The 16,979-nt window shown below is 34.0% G+C and overlaps 1 non-coding gene and 1 pseudogene across 1 annotated transcript; one reads left to right on the top strand and one right to left on the bottom strand.

The window, feature by feature from the left end:
- Positions 1 to 5,521: 5,521 nt before the first annotated feature.
- On the bottom strand, positions 5,522 to 5,627 carry LOC120610558 (U6 spliceosomal RNA). The gene has a single exon (XR_005654953.1). It is a non-coding gene; the product is annotated as a U6 spliceosomal RNA (small nuclear RNA).
- A 7,984-nt stretch (positions 5,628 to 13,611) lies between these two features.
- LOC120610547 (RNA-binding protein 3-like) lies at positions 13,612 to 14,134 on the top strand (annotated as a pseudogene).
- The last annotated feature ends 2,845 nt before the right edge of the window (positions 14,135 to 16,979 follow it).

Here is a 16,979-nt window from a genome sequence, read left to right as displayed (position 1 = left end):
CAAGTCAACTCAAGTGTTTTTTTCCAAAATAAAGTCTCAGCTGGCTTTGCCAACTCTAAAAAAAAAAAAAAAATTAAGTCACCATATAAATGTGGGTCTATATCAAGGCTCTGTATATAATTTTATTTATCTATTTGTTTATCCTTATGCCAATAGAACATAGTTTTGGTAATTATAACTTATAATAAGTTGCGAAGTTAGATAGTTTGTTTTTCAACTTTATTCCTCTTTTTAAAATTTAATTTTTCAAATTAACATATAGAAAAAGTAGCTTCTTAATATTGTACAATTCTATTAATTTTAATGCATATATAAATTTTTATAATCATTACCACACTCAGAATACAGAACAGTTACACCCTTTCCCTACTCCTAATCTCTGGAAACCACTAATCTGTTCTTTGTTATTACAGATTTTTTTTTCAGAAAATGTTACATAAATTGAAGCACACAGTATGTAAACTTTTGAGACTGGCTTCTTTTACTCAGTAAAATGCCTTCGAGATTTAACCAAGTTGTGGCAAGTATCAATATCATTCCTTCCATTTCCTGGGTAATATTTCATTTTATGAATGTACTGCAGTTTGTTTATCCGTTCACTCATTGAATAACATTTGGATTCTTACCATTTTTTTTCCTGGCAATTATAAATAGAGCTGCTATAAATATTCATGCATGAGTTTCTGTGTAAAACATTTTTTTCTATGGTCATTCTTTAATATAATTGTTTTGGATATTCTAGATCTATTGCACTATCACATTAATTTTACAAGCAGCTTGTCAGTGCAGTGGAGCAACCTTATTCCATCAGGCCAATGCAGATTGCTGCCAGTCCTGAGCCTTCAGGCTCCTGAAAAAGTACAGGTCACAGACAGGCCAGCCATCATCTGCCTTGTGCCCACAGACCCCAGTAGACACTGGAGTTTGAGCTGGCACCAGGGGACTGCCACCAAAAATCTCCCTCATAAAGTACAAGCTGTGATCTGAGAGCTACTGCCTGCCCACAATAGGTGGCCTAGGAAAAGTGCAGGGAGGGGTTGGCTGCCTGGCAACAAACCCTCCATGGACAATTTGTGGGATGGGTGGGGTGGAGTTTCAGAGAGACACAGGGTGGGGCTAGCCGATCTCACCAGGGCAGTGTAGCTGCAGAATTGGCCATGTGGAAGGAGGGGTCAGTACCAGCAAATTGGCACCAGTCTATAGACTGCTCTGGAGGGGAGCTTGACCAAGGAGCAATGATGGCAGTCCCTCCAGGCCTCACTCTGGTGCCACACAACTCATTCCCCACTGTATGTCTCTTGTGCCGCCTGAGCTGCTGACCCTTTACCGGGGTCCAGAGTGAGTGTCTATGAGTGAGTCTGTGCGCAGGCCTTTTAAGGGAGAAGTCTGGATTTTCAAATGCCTTCTGTCTCACTCAGATAGTCAGAATCCCCATTGCTTTTTACAGCCAGATTTTGTGGGGACTTTTCTTCCTGGTACTGGAACCCTGGACTGGGGTGGTGTGGGACTGGGACTCCTTGGTCCTCCTGGGGGACCTCCACAGCTGAGATATCCTTCTCGATGCTCAGCTGCCACATGCAGGTGCAGAGCTAGCCCATTTTCTGTCTTTGTCCCTCCTACCATCCTTGATGTGGCCTCCTCTTTATATCCCCCTGTTAAATTTATTTTGAAGTACTTATGCTTTTTTATATTATCGTAAATGGCATTTTAAAAAATTCATCCAATTTTGCTAGCAATATGTAAAAACAACCATTTATTTTTTGTATATTTTCTTTGTATGCTATTTACTTAGGACATTTACTTATTATTTCTAGTATTTTTCTTTGTAGATTCCTTACGATTTTCTATGTAAACAATTATCATTTGCAAATAGAGACCATTCTATTTCTTATTTTCTAATCTTCATGCCTGTTTTTCTTATCTTATTACAGTGGATAAGATTTCCAGTATAATGTTGAATAGAAGTCGACATCAAGGGCAAAGTGTTCAATATTTCACTATTAAGTATAATATTAATGGTAGGTTATTCATTGTGTTTTTTGTCAGATTGAGGAAGTTAAGTTACCTTATATTCCTACATTGCTGAGATGTTTTGTCATGAACGGGTGTTGACTATTTTTAAAAGACTTTCTGCAACATTAAAAATTCTCAAAGGGGTTTTCTCCTTTGTTATGTTAATGTGGTGAATTGCTTGATTGACTTGTGAATATTAACCTTTCTTAAGTGGTTGATAAAATTCTCTTGTGAAACTATGTAAACGTGGAATTTCATAATAAATTCAATTTCAAACAAAGGTTTTCATAACAAATTCAATTTTGTCAAAAAGAGATTCAATTCCAATATAATATTTATTAGGGCAGAAAAGGATAATCATAGGAAGGTTTTCATAACAAATTCAATTTCATCAAAAAGAGATTCAATTCCAATACAATATTTATTAGGGAAGAAAAGGATAGTCATACAGTAATATCCATAATCACATGATCTTTGAGATTTTTTTTTAAATTAACTGTTCTTTTAAAAAATGAAAAGCAGTTTGATACTCCTGGGAAATAGAATTGGCTCAAGTAATCAGGCCTGGGGTCAGGGTTCCCATTATGCTGCAAAACTCCCACTTTTTACAGGTTCTCTGAGCATTGCTGATCTCTCAATCATTCTTGCTGGATCTAAATAGAAAAATGGATATCATTTATAAGTGTCAACTGACTTAATAACTGCTTATACATTAATATGTAAGAGTTTGGGAGAAAATAATAATAGGTACCCTTGGATCAGCACCAACCATGTGCCAGATGTTTTAACAACCCTATGAGGAATATTAACATTTCCATTTTACAGATGAGGAGACTAAGGCTCAGTTAAATTAAATAACTCGGTAAGATCACATTGGCATATTGGACACAGTCAAGATTTGAACTCAGGAATGGCTAGCTTAAAACTCCATATTCTTTCTACTACACTATATTTTCTCTGCCCCTTCCTCCCACAAAGATGAAGACAAAGGAGATGCAAAATGATCTGGATTCAGGAAATGTTCTGAGGAACACTTCAGGCCTGACACTAAAACTAAATCTAATTTGTGAATTTTGTTTTTGTTTTTTAACTTGACTGATATATTTTTGTGTGATATGTTGAAAAAAAAAAGTCCATAAATGCCCCCATCTCCACCTCCAAGAAGGGCCTTTTGCAAAATGTGTTAGGCTGTCTTGAGACTAGTTCAGACAAAATGGACTTTCAAGGATCTCCCCAGATCCTGGCACCTGGTTGAGCTCTCTTCGCATTCCTACAGGATGAGCATATGTACAAGGATCAGTGCCCATCATTCCCACCAGTGTGTGAGTTCGTCGAGGGCAGGGGATACATCTTTCTAGATCTTTGGATGCCCAGTACCTAACTCAGTACCTAACACAGAGCTTAAAGACTTAAGAACAATGATTTGGCTTTACAGGTCTATTCCTCAAGGTGTATGAATGTTATAAAAGACAGAATTTACCATAGAGTATATTGTTAGATGTTGGTTTGTCATACAACATGTGCCGTATTATGTTGAGGCACGTTCCTTCTATACCTATTTATTGAAAATTTTTATCATGAAAGAGTGTTGAGTTTTGTTAAATGCTTTTACTATGTCTAATGAAATTATATAATTTTTTCATTTATTCTATTAGTGTGGTGTATTGTATTTATTAATTTTCATATATTGATCCATCCTTGCATTTCACTTGATCATGGCATCTGATCCCTTTAATGTGCTGTTGAATTTAATGTGCTAGTATTTATTGAGAATTTTTGCATTCATATTCATCGAGTACATTGATCTGTAGTTTTCTTGTAGTATTCTCTTCTGGAAAAGGTATGAGGGTAATAGTAACCTCATAAAATAATTTTAGGAGCATTCACTCCTCTTCAGTTTTTGGAAGAGGTTGAGAAGGGTTCGTGTTAATTCTTTAAATGTTTAGTAGAATTCACTTGTGAAACAATCAGGTTCTGTTTTTTTATTTTTGTTGAGAGGTTTTTTTATTTTTTATTTTTTATTACTGTTTCAATCTCCTTATTCATTATTTCATATTTTATATTTCTTCATGATTCAGTCTTGGTAGTTGGTATGTTTCTAGGAATTTATTTATTATCCATTTCCTCTAGGTTACCTAATTTGTTGGCATATAATTTTTTATAGTAGTCTCTTATGATCTTTTGTATTTGTGTGATGTCAGTTATACTGTCTCCTCTTTCATTTCTGATTCTATTTATTTGAGTATTCTCTTTTTTTCTTAATTAGTCTAGCTAAAAGCCAATTTTGTTTACCTCTCAAAAACCCAGCTCTTAGTTTTGTTTATCTTTTCTATTGTTTTTCTGGGTTAATTTCATTTATTTCTCCTCTGATTTTGGTTATTTCCTTCCTTCTGCTAACTTTGGGCTTAGTTCTACTTTTTCAAATTCTTTGAGGTTTAAAATAAATTTGTTCATGATCTTTTTTTTTTTCTTAATGTAGGTGTTTATCTCTATAAACTTCCCTCTTAGAGCTACTTTTGGTGCATCCCATATGTTTTGACATGTTATGTTTTAATTTTCATTTGTTTGAAGATTTTTTTGATTTCCCTTTTGATTTCTTCTTTGCCCATTTGTTGTTCAGAAGTATGTTGTTTAATTTTCACATATTTGTGAATTTACTGGTTTTTCTCCTGTTGGTTTCTAGTTTCAAACCACTGTGGTCAGAAAAGATACTTGGTGTAATTTTAATCTTTTTATATTTGCTAAGGCTTGTTTTACGACCTAACATTTGATTTATCCTGGATAATAGTCCATGTTTGCTTGAGAAGATTATGTATTCTGCTCTTGGGTGAAATTTTCTGTTTATCTCTGATAGGTCCATTTGGTATAAAATATAGTTCAAGTCCAGTGTTTCCTTATTGATTTTCTGTCTATATGATTTATCCATTGTTGAAAGTGGAATCCAGTCCCTTACTATTATTGTATGTTGTCTATTTCTCTCTTCAGCTCTGTTAGTATTTGCTTAATATGTTTATGTGCTCCAATGTTGGGTGCATTGATATTTACAACTATTATATTTTTTTTGATGAATTAACCCCTTTTACATTGTTATAAGTGTAGCTACCCCTGATCTCTTTTGGTTTCCATTTGTATAGCATACCTTTTTCCATTCACTTGTTGCCTATGTTTTACCTTAAAACTGAAATGAATCTCTTGTAGGTAGCATATAGTTGGGTCTTATTTTTTATCCCTTCTGCCATTCTCTGCCTTTCAATTGGAGAATTTCACACATTTACATTTAAAGCAATTATTGATAGGTAAAGACTTACTAATGCCATTTTACTAATTGTTTTCTGGTTGGTTTTAGTTTCCTTATTCCTTTCTTCCTCTTTTGCCATTTTTTTCTCTGTGAATTGATGATTTTTCATGATAGTATGCTTTGATTACCTTTCCTTTATATCTTGTGTGTCTACTATAGATTTTTGCTTTGTGGTTATCATGAAGCTTACGTAAAACATCTTATAGATATAAAAATATAGAACACTTCACAAATTTGCATGTCAGCCTTGCAAAGGGTCATGCTAATCTTCTCGGTATCATTTCAATTTTAGTATATGTGCTGCTGAAGTGAGCAGCATGTTTAGTTTTTTTTTTTTTTTAAGAAACTGTTTTATACACTATTTCTCTAGAGTGACTATATCATTTACATTCTCAGCAGCAATGTATGGGTAATACAGTTTTTCTGCATCCTTGCCAGTATTTGATGTTGTGTCTGTTTTTCATTTTAGTCATTATTATAGGTATTATATGGCAGTATCTCATTGTGACTTTAATTTGCATTTCCCTAAAGGATAATTAAGTTGAATGTCTTTTTCATGTGCTTATTTGCCATCTGTATATCTTCTTTGTTGAAATGCCTCTTGCCTAGGCTCTAATTGGATCGTTTGCTTTTTTTACACTTGTGAGTTTAAAAGTAATCCTTTGTAAGTTATGTATTTTGCAAATATTTTCTCACACTGTAGCTTGTCTTCTCATCTTCTTAATAGGACCTTTTGTGGGGCAAAAGTTTTTAAATTTGATAAAGCCCTAGCTACCTATTTCTTCTTTTATGAGTTATCCTTTCGGTCTTGAGTCTAACTCTGCCTAGTACTTGATCTTATATTTGTTTCTAAAAGTTTCATACTTTTACACTTTATATTTAAATTCATTATCCATTCTGAGTTGTTTAAATAACATGTTAGACTTTTTTTTTTTGCATATATGAATGTTCAATTTCTCCAGCACCATTTGTTCCTTGTATTGAATTGCTTTTGCACCTTCAAAAAAATTAGTTGGGCATATTTGTGTGTGTTTATTTTTGGGTTCTTTATTTCATTGGTCTATGTGCCTTTCCCTCTGCCAATAACACATAGTCTTGAGCTACACAGTAGCTACACAGTAAGTCTTGAAAATGAGTAGATTGCTTCTTCTCACTTTCTTTTTCAAAATTGTTTATGTTATTCTGGTTCCTTTGCCTTTCCATAGATTTTTTAGGATAATATTGCCTATATCTACAAAAAGAGTTTTTAGAATTTTGGTAGAAATTGTGTTAAACATTTGTATCAGTTTGGAGAAGAATTCACATCTTTACTCTATTTAGACTTCCAATCCACAAACATGGTATGTCTTTCTACTTATTTAGATTTCTTTGATTTCTTTCTTTAGCATTGTATAGTTTCAGCATACAAATTCTGTACATGTTTTATTATTAGATTTACACTTAAATACTTCATTTTCTGAGTGATTGTAAATGTTATTGTAGTTTTAATTTTGGTGTCCATGTAGTCATTATTAGTATATAGAAACACAGTCTATTTTTTTAATACAATCTATTTTTATATGTTTATCTTGTATCCTATAATTTTGTTGAGTGCACTTAATATTTCTAGAAGTTTTTGTAAGTTTTTGGAATTTTCTATGTAGACAATAGTGTTAACTGTAAATAGTGACAGTTTTATTTCTTCTTTTCTGTTCTCTCTGTATGTACGTATGTATGTATATATGTATGTATGTATGCATGTATGTATGTATGATCTATCATCTATTTATCATTTATTTTATTTTATTTTATTATTTTATCTTATTTTGCATTATTGCACTGGCCAGAACATGCAGTGCTATGTTGAATAGCAGTGAGAAGAGCATGTTTTATTCCCAATCTTAAATGGAAACCAGTCTTTCACCATTATGTATAATATTACTTATAGGGATTTTATAGATACTCTTTATCAGGATAAGGAAGTTCTGCAGTACTTGTATTTTTCCAAATGATTTTATCATGAATGATCAAATACTTTCCTGCATAATATCATGTGATTTTTTTCTTTAGCTTGTCAATGTGGTGAATAATATTGTTTGATTTCTGAATAATGAACCAACTTTGCATCTCTGGAGTAAACCCCACTTGATCATGGTGTATATTTTTAAAATATATATTTCTGAGTTCTATTTGCCAATATTTTGTTAAGGATTTTTGTGTCTGTATTTATGAAGAATATTAGTTTTAGTTTTTTTGTACCATTTCTGTATGGTTTTGGTATCAGGGTAACACTAAATAACTAAATTGGGAAGTGTTTCCCCTTTTTCAATTATATAGAATTGGTGTTAGTTTTTCTTTTAATGTTTAGAACAATTCACCAATGAAACTACTGGGGCCTGAAGACTTCTTTTGGGGGGAATATTTTTATTAGAAATTTAATTTCTTTAATAGTTATAGGGGCATTCAAATTATCTTTTCCATATCGGGTGAGTTATGGTAGTTTTCATTTTTTATGGAATTGGTCCATTTCATCTAAGTTATTAAATCTACATCTATAGAATTATTTTATAGTATCTGCTTATTAATCTTTTATGTCTGTAGGGTTTGATAGCATTCCTGATATTGGTAATCTGTAGCTTTTCTCCTTTTTCTTTGTTATTCTTACTAGAGGTTTTCCAATTTTATTAATCTTTATTGATCTTTTAAAAGAACCACCTTTTTGTTTTACTGATTTTCTCCATGTATTTTTTCAATTTCATTGATTTTTGCACTTATCTTCATTATCTCCTTTCTTCTTGCTTTCAAATTTTTTCTCTTCTTTTTCATGGTTCTTGAGTGAGAATTTTGATTATTAGTCTGAGATTTTTCTCTTTTCTAATGCATACATTTAGTGCTATAAAGTTTTCTCTCAGCGCTGCTTATGTCTCATTATTTTGATATTTTGTAATTGCGCTTTCATTAAATTCAGTGTACTTTTAAAATTTCTTTCACAAATTTCTCTTTGACCTATAGGTTATTTAGAAATAGATTTAGTTTTCAATTGTTTGGAGACTTTCTTGTTATCGTTCTGTAATTGGCTTCTAGTTTTATTCCATTGTAGTCAGAGAACACACAGTATGATTTAAATTCTTTTACACTTTTTTGAGGTTTGCTTTATGGCCCAGGATATGATATATTATATATCTTGGTATATGTCCTCTGGGCACTTTGAATAATAAGTGTTCTGCTGTTGTTGGGTGGCGTGTTCTGTAAATATTAATTCAATTCTCTTAGTTGATAGTGGTGTTGAGTTTTTATATATCCTTGCTAATTGTCTAATTGTTCTAACAATTGGGAGGCAGGTATCAATTGTGAAACTCTAGCTAAACTTATGGATTTGTTTCCATCAGTTTTTGCTTAACTTTTTTTTTTTTCAGCTCTGTTGTTTATGGATAGGATTCCTATGTCTTCTTGGCAGATTTTCTTTTTTAATCATTATATAATTTCCTTCTTTGTCTCTGGTAATTTTTATTGCCCTGAAGTTTATGTTATCTAATATCAGTATAGTCACTTCTGCCTTCCTTCGATTAATATTTACATGATGTATCTTTTTCCATCCTTTTACTTTTATCTTCCTTTTATGGTATTTGAAATGAGTTTCTTATAGAAATGGTTGGGTCATGTTTTCTAATCCATCTGCCAGTCTCTGTCTTTAAGTTGGTGTATTTAGATCATTTATATTTAAAGCTATTATTGATATATTGGGGCTTAAGTCTGCCATCTTTTTGGATTCTATTTTTGTCTCCTTGTTTGTCATTTCTTTTTTTCCCCCTGACTTGCTGTAAATTACTTGAAAGTTTTATAATTCCATTTTGATTTTTTTTTTAGTGTATTTTTTTGTATAGCTTTTTTAGTGGTTGCTCTAGTTGTTATTTGGAACATTATATATTCAGAACATCATAGTCTATTGGTGTTATCACTTATCAATTTGAGTAAAATATAGAAACCTTGCCTCCCTTTACATCCCTTTAATCTCATCCATTTATAATGTAATTATCTCAAATATTTCCTCCAGACAGCATTGTAATTTTTGTATCAACTCTCAAACATAATTTAGAAAACTCAAGAGAAGGAAAATTATTGTATTTACTTATGATTTTGGTTATCATGATCTTTCTCACTTTATAATGTTCCAAGATTTCTTCTTTTATTGTTTCCTTTCTTTATAGAAATTCATTATAGTCATTCTTTTAGGGAATATCTGATGGCAACAAATTATCTTAATTTTCTATTATCTGAGAATATCTTGATTTTCTCTTCATTCTTAAAGAATATTTTCTTTGGGTATAGAATTCTGGGTTGATAGTTCTTTACTTTCAGCAATAGAAAAATACTATGCCACTTCCTTATGGCTTCCATGGTTTCTGATGAGAAATTTGCTATAATTTGAACGTTTTTTTCCCTCTTACAGGTAATGTATCCTTTCTCTCTCTCATTGTATTCAATATTTTTTCTTTAGTTTCCAGAAATAATTATAATATGTCTTAAAATGGATTTATTTGGATTTATCCTGTTTAAAATTTGCTCTACTTCTTAAATCTATGGGCTTATGTTTTTCCAAATTTGGGACATTTTTAGTCATTGTTTTCTTCAGCATTTTTTTGGTCTTATTCTCTTTCTCCTCTCCTTTCAGGACTCTGATGAGATGAATGTTAGATTTTTGGTTATCATTCCATAGGTTTGTGAGGCTCTGTTCTTCCCCTTACCCCAGCCTACTTTTTCTCTGTTGTTCATTTGGATAGTTTCTATTGTTGCATCTTTCAGTTCATTGATTCACTTCTCTGTTCTCTCTATTGTGCTGTTGAATCAGTTAATTGAACTTTTTAGTTCAGTTATTATATTTTTTGGTTCTAAAATTTTCTTTTAGTTCTTAATGATACCGTCTATTTCTTTAATGAGACTTTCTATGTCTTTGCAGAGGTTTTCTATTTTTTAATTTATTTAAAGCATATTTGTAATTTCTTACTGAAGCATTAAAAATCTTTTGCTATATTATATTTTCTTCATAAACTTTAATAGTACTTTTGTACACTGGAGTTTAATGTCAATACAGCAAATTTAGTGGCAGAATTCTATTACACTATACATATTAGTTACACAAATGATATAGATTTGAATATACTTAAAAATTTTTAAAGGGAATAGAGTTAATATTTCTCATATTGACCTGCAGAATTTAGTTTCTAGGCTAGTAAATAGGCTGGATGTTTAAATATGAGGTTTAAAAAATAACAGTTATATAGCAGTTGTCAATTTGAAGTTGAAAAATTACTTTTGAAGAAATAATTGACAATTGATTCTTCCTGGTTGACAATCAGTAGTTGAAGCATTTTTATCATGACTATTTTATAATCTTTGTTAGATAATTCTAACATCTTTGTAACCTCATCTATTAAAGTTTGAGATTTTCCTGGCTTTTGGTGTGACAAATGATTTTCAATTGAAAATTAGACATTTTCATATTATATTCTGACACTCTGGATCTCATGTAAACCATCTGTTTTAGATGGCTTTATCCGACATTGCTCTTGCAGGGAAAGAGAGTGAGATACAACCTTGTTATTACCAGGTAGAGATAATCTCCAGGTTCTTTACTCAATCTCCAATTGACATTTGACATCTGAGAGGAGGAGTACTTCTCATTACTTCTGGACAGGAATGGAAGTTTCATTTTCCATCGTGGTCTCCAGTGACAACATGGTAGGGAGGCCTCATTACCACTGGGTGATGGTGAAAATCCTGACTTTCTACGAGGCCTCTTTTGATAATACCCAATGGAGAGAAAGTAGCAGTGCCCTGTTGCTGCCAGGTGACAGTCGACATCCAAATTCCTTATGTAGTCTCAATGATCCCATCATAAAGGAGCTTGTTTTCAGCTGGTGGAGATGAAAATTTCAGCCCTCTACTTAGCCTTTTCTGATACCACCCTAGCAAGCGTGTTAGAGTGTCTCATTACAGAGTTGCAAGGGTGAACATCTGGCTCCCAACTCTACTTTGCTGGCATGGGTGTGCCAATGTTTTTCGTGTGTGGGCTCTTATTGTAATATAGTTATTGTCTAAAGGTTTTCTGTCTTGCTAGGCTATCCTCCAACTCCTCCACTTTCTTGGTCCTTTGGCCAGAGAGAGAGGAGTTTTTTGGGCTTTTTTTGTTTGTTTTGATTCATACCTATTGACATTTTCAAGTTGCTGGCTTCTTCAGCTCCAATTCTGGGATATATGAGACAAAACAAAATAATGAGGAGCCCATTTCTCTGGTCCCAAGGTCTCTACTGATTTGGCTTCTGTCCAACTTTAAGTGCTCTCTTGTGATTGTTTTATAATGACGTCCATGGGTTTCAGTTGTACTTATCAGTAGGTATAGGGAAAAATACACCTATTCCATCCTCCAAGAAGCAGAAACCTACACTTACTTTTTGTATTCTTTTTTTGTGTGTGTGTGGGGGGGGTCACATGGTATAAGGAAATGCCTGATTCAAATAGATGAAAAAGGGTAAATGTTTTAATAGCATAACTTTCAATATAAAGATTTTTTTGTGCTTAATTGCTTTTTCTTCCTTAAATTAATAAAAGAAAAAGGCAACCATGTAAGTATTTTATTTAGCCTAGAACACTACCATTGCTTAGGTAGGCGAATTTCTCTTATGATATTTTTCTGCCCTCGGTGCTTTTTTTTATGCTCTGGATTTTTTTCCCACACTTCTCTCCAAGTGCACCCCATTCCATGCTGCATCTTCTTTTTGAACAGGATAGTTTATATATTTCAGAAACCATATCAACAATAACGTTTGAAACATTTGTTTGTTGAATCTTTAGCAGAAATCCATATAATAAAGTTGCAAATTTCTTTATGCATTTCAGTAATTTGAATATTATATGTTGTATCATCTGATCCCCTAATAATTGAGATTTACAAAGACATCCCTTAATAATTGAGATTTACAAAGACAAATGCATATATTTAATATGCATTATATTAAATATATTCATTTGATAAAGATGATATACTTTTCTGTATATATCAGGTCATCTGCAAATAGAGACAACGCTGCCTCTCTTGAATTTATGCTTTTCAATATGTATTTGTATCCTCAATGCCTGGCATATAGCAAGTTCTAAATAGATATTCACCATCACTGGTATCACCTTTATAAATGCAAGACAAAGTATAAAACATGATTATAGTTGATAATACTCTATTATGTAACTGAAATTTTTTTCAAGAGTAGAATTTAAATGTTATTATAAAAAAGATAAATATGTGAGGTGATGGATTGAATGTGTTAACTAGATAATGGGAATCCTTTCACAATATATACATATATCAAATCACCATTATGTACACTTTAAATATCTTATAATTTTATTTATCAATTATACTTGAGTAAAAATGAAAAAAAAAAAAAGGAAGAGAGGCAGAAGATATGGGGAAGGTGGCAATGGTGAAACCATAGTTTGAATATCTTCTAATCTGCCCCCAAAATAGACAAAGTATGGAATACGAATTAAAAACTCATGGACAATACTTACTTCAGAATTAAGTATACATCATCCAACAAACCACAAAAACACAAACAGGTGAGGATAAGCCATCTCTAAGTACAAGACCCAGATGGTATCATCTGTGTGGGAGTAAGCAGAGAATCATCAGCAAAGGGTCATGTGATGATCCTGAGAAGAGGAGAACCCCAAATCTCCAACAGGTACACATTGGAAATTTCATTAGTCTTATCTGAGAATAGCAGCCCAAACTGGGAGAAGGTTGTGTAGATTTCAATTCATAAGTGAATTTGAGGATTTTACGGTATGCAGAATAATGGTCTCCAGAGATGTCCATGCTCTAATCCTTAGAATTTGTGAATTTGTTACCTTATATTACAAAAGGAACTTTGCAGATTTAGTGTATGGATTTTGAGGTGGGGAGATTATCCTGGATTATACAGATGGATACCTAATATAGTGACATGAACCCTTAAAAGTGGGAAACCTTTCCTGGCTGGATGAGAGAGATGCAAAGATGAGTCAGAGAAATACTCAGGAATCAAACTGAAGATAAATCTTTTCTGCTCAAGCCAACAGAAATAGTCTAGCTAAAGCATCAAGGTTTGGAAATATGAGAGGGAAGAATTGTGAATTCAATAGATGTGAATTTGAAAGAGTTTTTATTTTTTTTTATTTGTTTGTTTGTTTTGAAAAATAATTGAGGATCAGTTGCTCTTTTCCTCAGTGGTAGCTGTCCCTTTGGACCTTTTACTTCTTAATTTACAGGACTTGAATTCACTGCCATGTCCTCTGAATAAAGGTAGGTCTTCATTGGTGGGCTCAACTTCAACATTGATAAACAGACTCTGGAACATCACTTCAGAAGCTTCAGGCCTATTTCTGAGGTGGTCCTTGTCAAGGACTGGGAGACTCAGTGGTCCTGGAGTTTTGGCGTCATCACCTTCACCAATCTAGAACATGTCTCAGATGCCATGAGTCAGGAATGTAGAATCTCTAGATGGTTGCCAGATTCATGTAGGCCATGTGGGCAAATTAGCTTGGGGAACCAAAGGGCATGACTTTAGTGCCCATGGGCACGATTGCAGCTACTCTAGGGTTGGTAGGGACCAAGGATATGAAAGTGGCAAGTATGACAGTCAACACGGAGGACATGAATAGGAATATGAATGGTCCAGAGACAATGGCGGCAGAAGCCAAGGTGGTTATGACCACTACTCAGGAGAAAATTGCAGAGACAGTTATGACAACTGAGATGAAGCATGCACACCTAATGTAGATACACAAGGAATAAAACTTGTGATCCAGAATTGTCTTTCCAAATGGCTGTATTTATAAAAATTTTGAGGACTGCACTGAAACATCTGTCTTAATACATCGACTTCTATTTTCGAATTGAATTCCCAAGGTAGTTTGTTAAAGAACTTTTAGAAAGCTCCAGGTGTTTTAAAATTCTTTCCTCCCATTAAAAATAAATTCTGGCACATTTATAGTCTCGGTATTTTTCCTTTTTACTAGTTTTTAGTTTGAACTCTCAAGACTGGTTCTGGCAAAAATGTTTGGCCAGACTGATTTTTTTTTTTTTTAACTGAAGATCACCATCCTGAGAATAAGGAAATTTCTTAAAAATATGTGTGTCATTTTTTTTTTAATACTGGAAGAAAAAATATTCTGTTGTGTCTCATATAATGTTTAGGGTGTCCTTCACAGAGCTGATTAAAATGATGAAACCTGAAAACTAATAAAGAAAATAAAAGAATTGAAGTGAGGGCATAGGATGAGCATTTAGCTATTTTGTGCCACTCAGATGGTAAAGTAACCTAGTTTAAAGACTTGTCATGCTTAGTTCTATCTGGAAGGAAAAGGAAGGAGATAGCAGAGCTTCATGCTTTTCAGCATAATATGGCTGTTTTTCCTTCATTCTGTTTGGGTTCAAACCCAGTTAGATGAGAATGGGACCTCCAGACATTAAATCACCAGCTCTCAGGAAGCTTTTCTGTAGCATGTTTGATGATTTAAACTTTCCAGAATGTCTGTGGCATCTAAGGTCAGGGCAGCGGATGAAGCTCCCTTGGCTGATCCAAGCTTACACTGTGGGTCACCAAGGCACCAAGAAAGATAATCCCAGCTCCAAAACTAGGATTTTTCCTACTGGAAAAAAAAATATCCACTAAGTTTTGGTTTTGTCTTTGGCCCAAGGGTTATAAGTAAAATGGTCCCTGCCCTTGAGAGGCTTACAAGTGATTGGGAGTCAGACATAGAGATGAGTCAGGTGGGCACATAAAACTAAAGAATTTTATAGTTGAGCAGGAATCTGGATATCTTCAGTCCAAACCCTCACTAAGGAAGAGGAAACAAAGACCTGAAGAGGTTAAATGACTTGCTCAAGTTCACAGAGCCAAGAAACAGAATTCAGACTTAATCCTTGGCTGTTCAGTGTAGAATGCTTTCATTATACCAGCTATTGCATGTTGAAGAAGTACCGTGTGCTAAGTTCTTTATAGTTATATTACTTCGTTTAATCCTTATGACAGCTTCCTTAAGTAGCTATTGTAAATCCCACTTTATGGATGAAGATATATAGTTTAGAGAGAGGTAAGTAAACTTTGAATAAGTAAACTCAATGAATAAAGGACAGTACTAGAATTTGAACTGCCTCGGGTCATCTGATTTCAAAATTTATGCTCTGAAACACTCCTCTGTACAGCCCGGTCTGCTCTAGCTGCCTCTTGACAGTGAGAACTTATAAGTGATGGAGAACATAGTACAAGCTCTGTGGGTTTCATGTCCTATTTCCTTTCTTAGGGCTGGTTGTTTTGTATTCTAATCTGAATGTCACTATGTCAGAAGTTCTTGACAGTGTTTGCTTTGAAAAGGGGAATATTATGGCTGGAGCTGTGAAGACCTCCCATTAGATGCTTCTAAAATATTGCAGGCTTCCAAAAAGACAAAGTCCACTATATTTGCTTGACTTCAGGCCTTGAGTGTTTTTCATCCTGAGCATTGCAAGGGAGCAGTATAAGGCTTGAAAATGGACTTGACCTCTCCACTGGGCACCTGAAACTAAAGAAATTGATTCCAAAGTATTGTGTGAACAAGAATACTTGGTATAGTAGAAAGAGCACATGATTTTGATTGAATCATGGTTTTGAATTTGTCTTTGACTCAAACATTTGCCAGTTTTTTGTTTGTTTGTTTACTTTCAATGGTTTATGAAATGTCTCAGGAAGAGAGGCATTAAATGTATGGCAGCCTGAGAGAATGCTCAATGAAGACACGATCAGAACAGGAATAGGAATAATCATGAGAGCTTCCTTCAGGAGATGAGTCTTATAAAGGACTTTAAAAATGTTAGACCACTCTTACCCTGAAAAACACATAGATGCCAACATTAATTCAAGGCCACCAGAAAGTCCCCATATACCTGGCACCCCTCAGGGAAGCATCCTCCCCACCTGATCTCAGTCCCTTTGGCTTCTATTATAGGCCATTGGTGAGAGACTGACATTAACTAACAAAGGGATTCTTTGAGAAGCCTGGGAGCCCAGAAAGAAAAGCATAAGCTGGAGTCTCCATCTGCCTGCTTGGCTATTGTGTAAGACTTGGAACGGAAGAGGAGTGGCTGGGGCAAGGTGGCTCACAGTGGCCACAGTCAGTTTCCAATTGTGAAGGAGCCAACTCGGCTGATAGGCTAGGCCTCTCCCATAGGTTTTCTTTGGGACCAGACAAAAGAGGAATAGAGAGCAGGTAAGGAGTGGAGGCCTCAAATAAAAATTAATTAACAATATTTATTTTTCTTTCTTTTTCTAAAGGTAATCTCTTAATCTTAAGAAGTGGGATTCACGCGTGACCTTTGGTCTATAACCAAAAACGGAAGTCAGGAGGAATCCATCATGTTCAAGGTCTCATCTATTAGATTTCCTTTTCTCAATGGCTCTTTGTAACAACCTCCTGTGAAATGAAATAGGCCTTCTAGGCTCTGAATAAGATGAGGCAACCATGGTCAAGGTTAGCCATTACCAGGAAAACTTTGACGTGAAGTGATTAAGAACTGCATGAAAAGTGGTATTTCAGGACTTGAGTTATCAAGGGGAAAGGGAGGACAGTAATTGTTTCTTAACTGCTATCCAAGTCATTCTTTATCCCATCAATA

Source organism: Pteropus medius, unplaced genomic scaffold, assembly GCF_902729225.1.
Source record: "Pteropus medius unplaced genomic scaffold, Ma_sr-lr_union100, whole genome shotgun sequence".
Lineage (NCBI taxonomy): Eukaryota > Metazoa > Chordata > Mammalia > Chiroptera > Pteropodidae > Pteropus > Pteropus medius.
This window is presented reverse-complemented; position numbering and strand designations above follow the sequence as displayed.